We start from the raw sequence: 12,421 nt of genomic DNA on the forward strand, positions 1-12,421 counted from the left end.
GTGCTGCCTGCGCAACATGGTGATAACATATATTTCACCTGTTGAGCTTACATCTGAACGATTGACCCAACAAAAAATTGCATATCTTCAAATATATCTTGTGCAACGCGAAAGGCGACTTTGTACTCTTCAGTCAGCTTCAGAAAGAACAAGCACATCGATTTAGCGGCGCTCTCAAGAAAGCCTCCGAACGATAAACGCGTTGGGGGTGTTTGACGTTGCGTTTCTCCGTATCCTTCGGCAGAGTCAGTACAATCCTCGGAAGGAACGTCGAGTGCTACTGCACAGTCGCTACCATCGTTTCCGCTCGCTGAAGCGCTCGGTACATTTGTGGGAAATAGGACGCTGTAATGCGCACGGTAAAGATGTGAACGATACGAACTAACCTTCCTGTACACTTCACAGCATCCCCCAATGCCGCAGCTTACACTGAAGTTCGGTTCAGAGCTGTGAACAGCACCAAGATGCGAAACGACTAACGTGGGCTGAATGGCGAAGTAGTCGCAGCGAGGGCACCGATATAGAAGAGTGCTTTCCATCGTTTCGTTTGCTGTCATGCCATATCGCTTCTGGACGTGGTTCGTATACAGTGGCGTATCTAGGGTGTGGCAGGTGTGGACAGGTGCCATGGGCGCCAGGTGAACAGGGGCGCCATTATGTGGTCGGGTGTGAATGTGTCAGGTCGGGCACTCAACCTGGCACATTCATAAATGATCTAAAGCACCCGCCATTAGGGAGGTTGTAGTGTGAAACCTAGTGCGGACCACACGAAAACGCATCCCCAAGGGCATCATGTTAACCATGTTGCCATGGGCGCAGGTAGCTCTAGATACGCCACTGTTCGTATACCATTCCGAAGAATTCGCGCATAATATGTGTTGCAGCGTAAAATATGTTGAAGCGCTTATTTTGCAGAGCAATATAATAGAAAAGCCCATGCAAACCGATGCAGACGACGCAGACAAGAGACAGGCAGGCGCAGTTGCCTCAAGGCGTGAAATTGCATGAAACGGCAGTTCGCACGCAGTAAAGTAAAACGTTTGCAGGTTGCACTGCTGCTTTGTCATCCACACACGCGAGAATTTGAGCAAATGTTTGGTGATTAAAAAAAGCTGTAATGCGAAAACGAGAACGCACAGGTAGGTGTAATCGAGCATTCGAGGCAACAGGCTTCGCCGCCCCACATTTTCAGTGCAACCCACCGTTGTCAACTGGCTGCACGCACATGTTTTTCGCGGATTTCGTTAGTTTTCGTTTGGAGGCATTTCTGGCAGGCGTTTGCAAGGACAAAATGAGCGTCACTCTTTTTGTCAAGTACAAATCGTCGACCAAGAAAGTCGCAGTGGCAGGCGGTCACGGAGTAGATAATTTAGAAGACGCTTTACGAGGCTCGAGCTTTCGAGACCTTGTGAACGACAGACTGCTGATTCAGGTAAGTTGATCGCTGATTTCGTTGTATTGCATGCGTTTTCTGAGTTTCTTCGGAGAATGAGTATAGGAAGAGTTGTGATAGCCGTTTTCGCGTTACGTTTTGTATTTGATGCATCTTGAAGTTGCGCTGTCATTCAATCACATTAAAGATACGTGCCAGCCACATCAGTGGCGTTCACCGTCTCTAACAAAGTGTGCATTGTGGTATAGGACACGACAGTTATCTCACGGAAGGTCGCAGATGTGTTATCACGCCGACGTTTAGGATTCGCGTAGGGCAATGGAATGGAGACAATGCGTCGATCGGACTAACAACGCGCGGGCTTTGAACATGTCTGAACAGAGCAGCGTCCGCCTGCATGCTGCTGTATGATACAGGGTGTGCGCACATTTCAACGAACGCCGTTTCATCGATGCAAGACCAAGGTTAGGTCAGGATAGCCTTTTAGGTATTTCACACGATGCCGCAAGAAAATGTAGCGGCCACCGATTCGATGAAACATCCATTTTCGTCGAAATTGCGTTTGATGAAACGGCGTTCTACGAAATGGCACGGAACTAACATACGCTTAGCATTCGAACCATGTTCACTTTCCAAATGTTTTTGTAATGTATTTGTCATGTAGAAGGGGTCTTTAACAGCCTCCAACATTCAATAATCCTTGACACACGACGCACTATTGAATGCCCTAAAAATATTTACAAGCTTATCGCTAACTTTTTGAACTCGCGGTCAGTTAAGATGATAACCAAATCAACTATCTTAAAACGACGCATGTCAGTAGGCTGCCCTCAAGGGTCACCCTTTGAGCCCACTATTGTGGAACCTATCTCTAAGCTCTATTTTTGACTTAACCCTCTTAGAAGAATGTCATATACACGCATATGCAGATGACATCATTATCATTGTCTCTGCCTCATCCAGAGGGCCTTGGAAATAAAACAAAACACAATGCTAGAAAAAATTGAAAAATGGGCTGAGACCAAATTATTATCTTTTAATCCCAAAAAATGTAACTACATAATAATTCCACACGGATAATTAGATCTCAAACGCCCAATATCCATTCGCATGTATGGAGCAACCTTTGTTAAAACCTCTTCTTTTCTACCAGCTTTTAAAAGATGGTAGAAACCATCTTTTAAAAGCTACCTCTTCATTAAAAATACGCGGCCTAACGTTTGACAATAAACTAACCTTCCTGCCACACTTGGAAGAGGTTAAACTAAAAGTTTCAATGGTAACTACTCAGCTTTCACAACCTACGAAAACTAGTAAAAGCACGCCAATAAACATTTTTAGGACTTTATACCTAACGGTAATTGAAAAAATAATCTTATATGGGGCAGCGGTATGGTGGTCACCAATACAGAATGCAGCTTTAAAAAGAAAATTAGCCCAAATTCAACGTATACCACTCTTAAAGGTATGTAAGCCCTACTCTACCTCGCCAAATATATCATTGCCTATACTGTGTGGAGTCACTCCCATAGATATTAGAGCCACAGAAGAATAATATTTATTCCAGTTGTTTGATCTTAACTTAGATGTAGTGATAGACGGTCAATCAATTAAGGCAAGCGAAGTGGAGACTCCATATGACTTTTGGAGAATACATCCCTCCACGCAAAAACATTTCAAATTTGAAATGAACTCCAGGGTCCGATATCAGCACTATACTACCTTCACGGACTGATCCAAATGCGGTCCAACTGTGGGGGCAGCGTTTTGTATTTTGAAAGAAGAAGATCTAGTCTGCAGAAAACTATTTCAGTTGCCATCCCATGCGAGTATCTTTGATGCGGAACTTTTAGCGCTTACCGAAGCCTCTGATGCTATCGCGCTACTACCTAACGACAAACCGCAAAATGTCTATACAGATAGTTTATCCGTACTAAAGACTCTTGTAAATCTACAGCACAAAAACGCAAGGGTTCATGCCCTAAGACAAAAGATAGAAAACATTCCAAATACATTTGAAGAAATCAATTTTCACTTGATTCATTCACATTCCGATATTGACGGGAACGATATCGCAGACCAACTGGCTAACAAAGCGCGACTCTCTGGCGATTTAAAAATGACTCCCAAATCTAAACGCTTTTCCCGTAAGTTAACTAAATCAACTTTAAGCAAAGCTCGTGAAAGAGAATGGGAACAGTCGAATCACCATATAAAAATGTGGTTTCCGTCTGTAAGTGGGATACCAAAAACATTTGTGGCAGACCACTACATCTCCCATATAATTACCGGACATGGTAATTTCCCCTATTACTTAAAGCGCTTTGGTATGGCAGACAGGGGTATCTGCAGATGTGGTCCTCTCTGAGACTGACAGCCTCTATTATTTAATTACCTGTCCTTTAACGAAGATCTATAAAATCAAACTGGAAAATGAAATAAACGAACCAATATCAACAAATAATCTTTTTAAAATCCTTCGCAAACCAAAAGCTACAGAGGCATTAAAGCAACTAATGATATACATTAACACCACTCTTTATCCTAGTTGATGGATGGTAAGATGGGGAGATGGCAGTACAAACCAAATACGGAATACTCCGTTAGCTGCTGATCTACCTTGTCTTTCCCTATATTTAAAGCTAGGACATTATACACATCATTACCTTTCGTATTAATTGCTCCCATATGACATCAAATATGATACTTCGGACCAGACAACAGCATCGACGGAGCTTCAATTACAAGACCTTCACCAGTTCTGTGCAGTGATGTAGTTCCCCACTCGCTCAATATGTGGTGAAGTGGTTGGCGCTTTGATATGGTGCTGTGACAAGTGTGGTGAAGTGTGATGGGACCACTATATCGTCCATCAGTGCCACATGGCAGTGCTGCTAGTGACATCCCCGACATGAGGAGTTCAGCCACACAAGTGAAACGTGCAGTGCCTTGGTGTGGTGCGGTGTCAGGTGTGGTGAAGTGCGGTGTGAATATTTTATCGTCTATCAGTGATACATGGTAGTGCCGCTAGTGATATCCACGACATGAGTGTTCAACAACACAGGTGCCAACCAAACTATGAAGAGTGCTTCTGGACACCGACCAAGAGCGATCAGCACCCAACAACATATTGGTCTCTTACATGGGCATCATCCGGCGTTTTTGTGTAGTGATTTCATAGTATCTGTATGTTTGATATTTCTACCTTTTTGCATGTTTATTGTATCTATCACTATAATTATGACAAGTAGTCATAATAAGCTTATTAGCCTTTGTTATTAAAATAAACGCCGTTGATTGCCGAGCCCGTTCCTTTTGCAGTGGTTTCGCTAGAGTACTTTTACATTATCTATCTACTTATTTCTATTTCTTTTCTACTCTCTTGCCTCTGTTATACCTCGTGTGACACGGAGCAAGAGATTATCTTCCTTCGTCCCTCTTCTTCTCCCTCTACCTCAATATTTATCTCCCCCTCCCCAATATTCCTTCTTCTAGTCGTCTGTAGTGTGCCTTTGCTTCGTTCAGGTGAAAGACAAAGTGGTTGACGAATTTGTAGACGTAGATGAAAGCACTATGTTCCACGACCTCGACGTCATAAATTTGACTGAGGACCCTTTTTACAACGACTCACCAAACCAAACTCCATCTGCTCGATCACTCAGCACAGCGACGTCAGTGCAGGACAGAAATTTCATGTAATGTTTTATTTCAACATAGTACAGCTGGTAGAATAGCAACATATTAAAGTGCAGGTCCAGTGATTCTCCATGTTCACAGATTCACGCCACGATTACAACCAATGGAATCCTTAATCCTGCTCCACAGGAATCCTTAATCAGCCTTACGGTGAGGCAAGGCCATTATGTAGTCGTGCGTTGAGTGAGCAATAGAAAGCTCAGTTGATATAGGGTACATACTCTTTCTCCGTCCTTTACCATGTTTGTTTTACTTTTTGCACATGTTTGGTCAGTCGAAGAACTTGGACATTAGAGGATAAAGTGCTTCTGACTTTTGACGGGGGCCAGGCAGGTGCTGACGGAAATGACTGGACTCCACCATCTGAGAACGATACTAGACAACTCATGTGCCATCCCCCGCAGCTGCCCATACATTTAGAAAAACAAATTGAACAAAAAACAACGGTGATGTCCCGGAGGACCTGCGCAAGCAAATTGTTCACTTACTATACTCTTCGCTCTGTACGACAACCTTGTAAGAGACATTCCATTTTGTGTCAGTCATATTGTCATGCAAATACAGGGTCCTTCTTAAGGTAAAAAAAATATGTATAAAAGAGACATTCATCCGAAGGAGTTCCTATAAATGCTCTTAGCTTACTGGCCTTGGGAGCCCCAAGAAGCAACTGTGTCAAAGCAATGTTGTCAACTTTTGGATTATACCGTTTATTGGAATAGGTAGCGTACGGCTAGAATTGGAGCTCGATACAGGCGAAATGTGTCATTTGGGAAAGATATATATGTTCAAGCCATTGGTGAGTTAAAAGATGTAAACGCTTCCAAAATTATCGGCGCTGTGATGTTTGGGAAACAGGACAGGAGGAAAAAAAAAAAACTGCCTCTTAGAGACAATGTCGTCGCATACTAGTTTGAATGATACCAGCAAGGCTATTTCTTGCTGCATTATACTGATTTCTTACTCTGCCTTCAGATAACACAGGGCGCAAGAGACTCCTGCTTTGGCAGTGCTGTCTCATTTTTTGTTTATTAAAAAAAACAAATTTTCCGCAAGGCGCCAAAAAAGCATCATATTCAATGCAACATTCTGGATGATGTATAAAATGGATAAGATTGTGCTTTATGTCATTTAATGTCTCATTTATTGGGCTCAAGCGATATGTAATTTGTTGTTCTACTCTGTCAGGAGCATAAACGATATTTTCTTAAGTAGCATCACACCTCCGAAAAATGACGAGTTCCGGAAACTTTTATTTCAAAAAAAGCACCAAAAACTCACCTCGAACATTTGATGTGTCGTACATCGTTCATTAGACTACAGACAGGAGAAAAATCAAAATTCTGAATTGATCGGTAGGCACACTGAATTTTTTGCCAGCCCTGGGCCCACTCAGGCAGTGGCAGTGTCTCCTCCTTCAGACAAAATCAAATTTTCCATACATACCCTTCATCTCTCTTCATATGAAGACTAATTGATATAATTGCAGGCAATTCTGAGTGTTTCTGTTCTTAGCAGTGTTATAATCGTTGAATGTAGGTAGTGAAGCAACCACATGCGGTCACATTTTTACCGGACGTCACATGTGGATTGCAATTCCTAAGTCCGTAACTGTTTTGTATGTTTCGTAAGTGTATATTTGTCCGAAGCGATCATGTAGATGCATATTTACAGTACACATTATGTCAGAAGAGACACAGCGTGACTTTCAGCATTCTCTAAAGCATTTCCTTTCCTACGGACCTTTCCCACCATCCGCATACGACGGAAATTGCACAGAAAAGAGTGTCATGTAGCGTCTTACGCATACACTCAAGGCTAATTCCTGGTGCATTTTATGACCCTTGCCGAAACAGCCAGACTGGCGCCGCTGACCAACACCCATGATATTACGTTCGACATGCTGAGACTACGGGGAGGTCCTAATTGCATTAACTCCATTAACATGAAGTTGCATTAACATGGAGAATAGCTCCTCTGATGTGTTTCGTTTTTAAACATTTTGCCAGAATTAATTTGTAACAAGTAATTGTGCCGACTACAGATGTTTTTTTTTAAATCCCATTCGGGTAATGCTAATGATCTTCAGCCGCTCCACAACCAAGACAGTAGTGTAACTTTTAAAGGGACTGAAAAGTGAAAAATAACCCCCATATTCTAGCCCACTATCGTGCACAACATCATTGTTTGACAACACACAGAAAGCATTATTTCTCAATTCGGCATATTTTTTACGTATAAATATTTTGGAGATTGCCTGAACATGGACGGTGCTGCCAATGAAAGGCGAAAAAGAGCAACTTGGGTTTCGGGTCCAGGGCTCCCAGAGATTGGTTAACCCTTACCATGTGAGAGTTAGTTTTATAGAGAACAAAGTTGACGCACACTATCTTACAGCTAAACGCCATTTTAAAAATGACGCTCACTTCCATAGTTTCTACATTAATAAAGCGATAATAAAGCATTCAGCTACTCCGCCGCTCCCGCCGCTACGAGCTACGATCCGCAACGCCATCTGCTAGGCGTTTATTGTGGTTTATTGTCTACGTCGTGGGTGGTCGCAAAGCAGAAAATGGAAGTGAATGATATGTCTGTGGCTGCTGTGTCATGTATTCGAGAGACCGACTGGCGTAGTTTTGGTGTTCGGGGATGCAAAAATCATCTTCGTTCATCTCCGACGACGGGCGTTTCCTACCACAAGATTCCACAGGAGAGTTCGCGAAAACGAATGTGGTTCCAAGCACTCTGCTATTAGATACAGCAGTTGTGGCGTGTGTGCTGAGCTCATTTTGCTGCCGATGACTACGAAGATGACGTAGAAGGCGAATTGCGAAGACGTCCGAAGCAGAGGTGGGGAAACTACTTTTATTTTGTAATGCATTACCATTACTCACTACTTGTATAAAAAACTAATGCATTATATTACTCATTACTTTTTGGATGTTAGTAATGCATTAGCAATCCCAACTTTTTAACGAAGTAATGACATTACTCTGGCATTACATTTACGTTTTAGGGAATAAGCCTCAAAGATGCTATGCATAAGTTTTTTTTTCTTGCTCTTTTTTGCTATAGCCAATAGGCACCCGAGTATCCCAAATCGGTGCCACTAAATCCCCGCAAAATCGAGGCTGATAGGCAAAATCTATACATAGACAAGATTTATTGCAGATGATGCCTTTTCTAGCATTATGGAGCCGGCGGATGAATCCCAGCCTTCAGTTCTGTCCTGGCAGAAAAACTACCTCTGACAGCACAAGAGAAACTAACACGGTACCATACCAAGACAGCGAATCACTACAGCAATTGTTACATGTTGCCCTCATAGAGGTATGGTTCTATTTCGTTGATTATCCTTTCGTCCAAATGCGCACAGGAGGAAATCGGTGACATCATCAAGTAGACACTTGTGACACACACCGCCGACTGTTGAACTCTTGCAGAATTCCCCAGGCTGCGCCCTTCTCTTTGTTTGTTGCCCTGTGGTCATGGTTAAAGGCGGGTTGAAAAAAAAAAGCATGTTCCCAATCTTCACGTGGTGCAATGAACATTCGACAAAAGTAATGAGTAATGCCACCCTGCATTACTCAGTCGAAATGTAATGCATTACCATTACTCATTACTTGTTGGCAAAATGTAGTTCATTACCATTGCTCACTACTCAAAAGTAATGCATTACCGGTAATGCATTACTTTGTAATGCATTACTCCCCACCTCTGGTCCGAAGCAAGCTGCCATTCAGTAACCAGTGATTTTGCTTCATCGGTTCCATGAAAAACATTGTCATGTCAACACCCATGCTGGGCTAGTTTTATTTCAAATTGACACAAGCCTGTACATTTGATGTCTCAAATGAACTTGAAAGCTCTTTTAGAAGATTGCGTCATGCGCGGGTTTAGCATCCACTGCAATGCTATTTCTTATCGCATTATAGTGATTTCTTTCTCTAAACTAGCCACTGGTAAGCGAAGGTTGGCGTGCTTACTGAAGACTTCTCACTTAGTATGGCGCAGTGCAAGTCCATCGGTCTCATGTCCACCTTTCTGGATACAATAGTCCCTTTAAGAACTTCATGGAACACCTCAAGACTGCTTTCTGTTTTCTTTGACTCTCTCGCGCCTTGCAGAAATAGCTAAATTTGCGCCTCCATTTCCTTACGTCTTCTTGTGCTAAGGCCTTATACAGTTGCAGTGCTCACACATACATGGAGCACGGGTATAAGCCTCTTGCTTCCAGCTCTAACTTTGTGCCATAGAGTCTCACAGTATTTCATATGAATTGCAGGTGCAGCAGACCAGCTCATTTGGGACAGGAGAAGGTGAGAACTCTGTAAACGGTCACATTGTTTTATCATCAGAGAAATGAAAAAACCTTTTGGTGACATTATCAAAGTAAAAGATGCTATGGACAGGACCCCTCCCGGCGTAAGGGGATGGTAGATGAAAAGCCGTCCATTCCAGATGTTCTTTCGCAATATCCAGCACTGAGAAAGCAGGGGGAGGTGGGTGTCACAAGCTGTTACTCGAAGGTTCTTTTCATGCATGCTGTGTCTCACAGTTGGATTGGACCATACTACTTGATATCTAGTTACTTCCTTCCTTTATATTGCTTTAATGATATGCTGTGAAAAGATTTGGTGCCATATTTGAAAGTGCTGTGGTGAAGCATTCATTAAACAACTTTGTGTCTTTTTCTTTGGGTAACAACAAGCATAAAAAAATGCTCTTGTTTCTGTCAACAGATATTCAACGAGCTTGAAAGACTCACAGGGCAGAGTGCTGTGGAGAATCTGAAGAACATCATTGAAAAGAAACTTGGCCAGCTCCTTGTTCTTTTGGACAGGAAACAGAACACGCGTGAGGCAATCCGGGAAGCACTATCCATTGCACAACACTCACCACGCGAGGAGAGGACACGTAAGTACTGTGCTATATATGCATAGAACATGTTTTTGCCGACGGTCTAGTTGTTCCTGCGTGACTGCCAAGACACACTTTCAGTCTTTATTATAAAATCTTCATCGTCTCATATACTCCATAACTGACGTTTGAGTTCAGAAGATCCTAAGGGGCATAGCATAGTGTTGACAGATCAATTTATTGCAATGTAAATGAGAGGTGTACTATATCAGAATATTTAGTGCCATTATTACTTGCCCCTCACACTAGGCGCACTGGTTAGTGCAACATTCAGCCTTCTTCCACGACTCCTGAGAGAGAAAACAGACATGCTCATCAAGAAGTTGGTAAGCAGTGTTCTTTCTTGTACAGTCGACCCCCGTTTATCCGGACGGTGCCGTTCCCGGCGAAATCGTCCGGATACCGGGGCATCCGGATAAATGAAACGACCGAATAGAAACGTCCTACAGAGCAAGGTTTAATTAAAGCACAGAAATCTTGTCAATGACAGCTGTTACATAGTAGTGTAGGCACTCGATTCCTGCAAACTTTTGCTAATTGCATAGAGTTGAGCCACGCCGTTGCGCTGCTCGAGGAATGTCAGTGCGGACGCAAAGTGTCAATGTCGGAGCCTTGTTTCTCACTGGCGTCATCGCACCTCTTGCTGCACATCATTGGAGGCAACAGCAGTAATCACACCGTCATCAGTCATAGCTGCGCACGCGTCATCATCCTTATCAACGTCAACGTAGTCAGAAACCGCAGCATCACCTACGGCAGTCACAGTGAGCCTCTGCATCAGGGATCGCAGCTCACCTAGGGGAATGTCTTCATCGGCCAACGGGCCGTAAGCAGCAGGCCCCCGGGTTGGAGTTTTCCCCTCTAGAACTGGACAGTTGCTCGAGATATTTCCAAATGACTCGACTGGTCAGCGTGACCCAACGCATACAAATAGAAAAGGGGGTCATCGTGCATGGTTGTCTCCCCTACGGAGGAACGTAGGTCCCTGACGTGTGACGGGAATAACCCCGACACAGCGAAAAGGGTGACGAAGCGGGGTCAGTGTCTCCTCTTACTCACGGTAGTCCGGATAACTGAAGCTGGATTACAAGAATTTTCGACTTTCGTTCCCTGGAATTCTTGTCCGAGTCCGGAAGCTGAAGTCCGGATAAACGAGAACAAAATACATGGAGGAAAATCCGTTCCCGTGCCTTTTGTCCGGATACCGCGGGATCCGGATAAATGAAGTCCGGATAAACGGGGGTCGACTGTATCAATCTATTTTGTTGAGAATGTGTGTGTGTGGTGGTGGTGGTGGTGAGGGATCACCAAGATAAGTTGTCCTATTTGAACCCTTTAGCTGCTTCTGTCATAATGAACGTTAATGCCTTCAGCATTAATGTGATCTACAAACATTCACACATTAGGCTATTATACGGGTTGTTGTCTTTTCTAGTCAATAGAGATTTATATATACAGGGCGTCCCAGCTAACTGCAAACAGACCTTTTAAAAATATATATATATCACTTTTTCCGAGATGAAATCAATTGCAATATAGCATATACTGAAGGCACTCCTTAGCAGGGCACGAGCAAACCCCTAAGGCAATGTAATAATTAACTTTCAACAATTAACCAATTAGCTTTCAATTATAAAAGCAATGGGGCTGTCCAGATGAGCTGTCCCATCTGGTCCCTTCGGCCACCTGATACCGTTGTCATTTTCAGAACAAAAATCTGTTTGATAGATTGTCTGTAAAAAAATTCGTGAAGGAACACCATTTTTTTGTTTATTTTGTTCATTGTGCATCTCCAGAGACGCATCTTCCCTTCAGCCCCAATGTGAGAGGGTGCGTCGAAGATGAGCTTTAACTTGCTCTTAACGTGCTCTTTCTCCCTCTCACATTGGGGGTGAAGGAAATACGCGTCTTCTAAGAAGCGCAATGAACAAAATAAAGAAAAAATGGCGTTCCTTCACGAATTTTTTGCGGGCGATCTATCGAACGGACTTTTGTTCTGAAAACGGCTACGATATCAGGTGACCGAAAGGAACAGATGTTCTCATTGGGACAACTTTGTAGCTTTTATAATTCAAAAGTTAATTAATGTAAGTTAATTAAGACATTGCCTTTGGACTTTGCTAATGCCCTGCTAGGGAGTGCCCTTTAGCATATGCTATATTGCAATTGATTTCATCTTGGAAAAAGTGTTATATATATTTTTAAAAAATCTGTTCACACTTAGCGTGGACACCCTGTATATCCGACTATTCTCCACACAGGAGAAGACCTACAAAGTTCCACATCTCTCTCTGTTTCGGTTGAAGGTTTTACGGTCCGGGCATCCTGCGTGGAGGACGCTGTTGCATTGCTGGTTGCCACCTTTTGGACATTCGACATTGGTACACTCCCAAAGCTGCTAACAGTCTTGCACTT

The sequence above is a fragment of the Ornithodoros turicata genome, unplaced genomic scaffold (assembly GCF_037126465.1).
Source record: "Ornithodoros turicata isolate Travis unplaced genomic scaffold, ASM3712646v1 Chromosome15, whole genome shotgun sequence".
Classification (NCBI taxonomy): Eukaryota; Metazoa; Arthropoda; class Arachnida; order Ixodida; family Argasidae; genus Ornithodoros; species Ornithodoros turicata.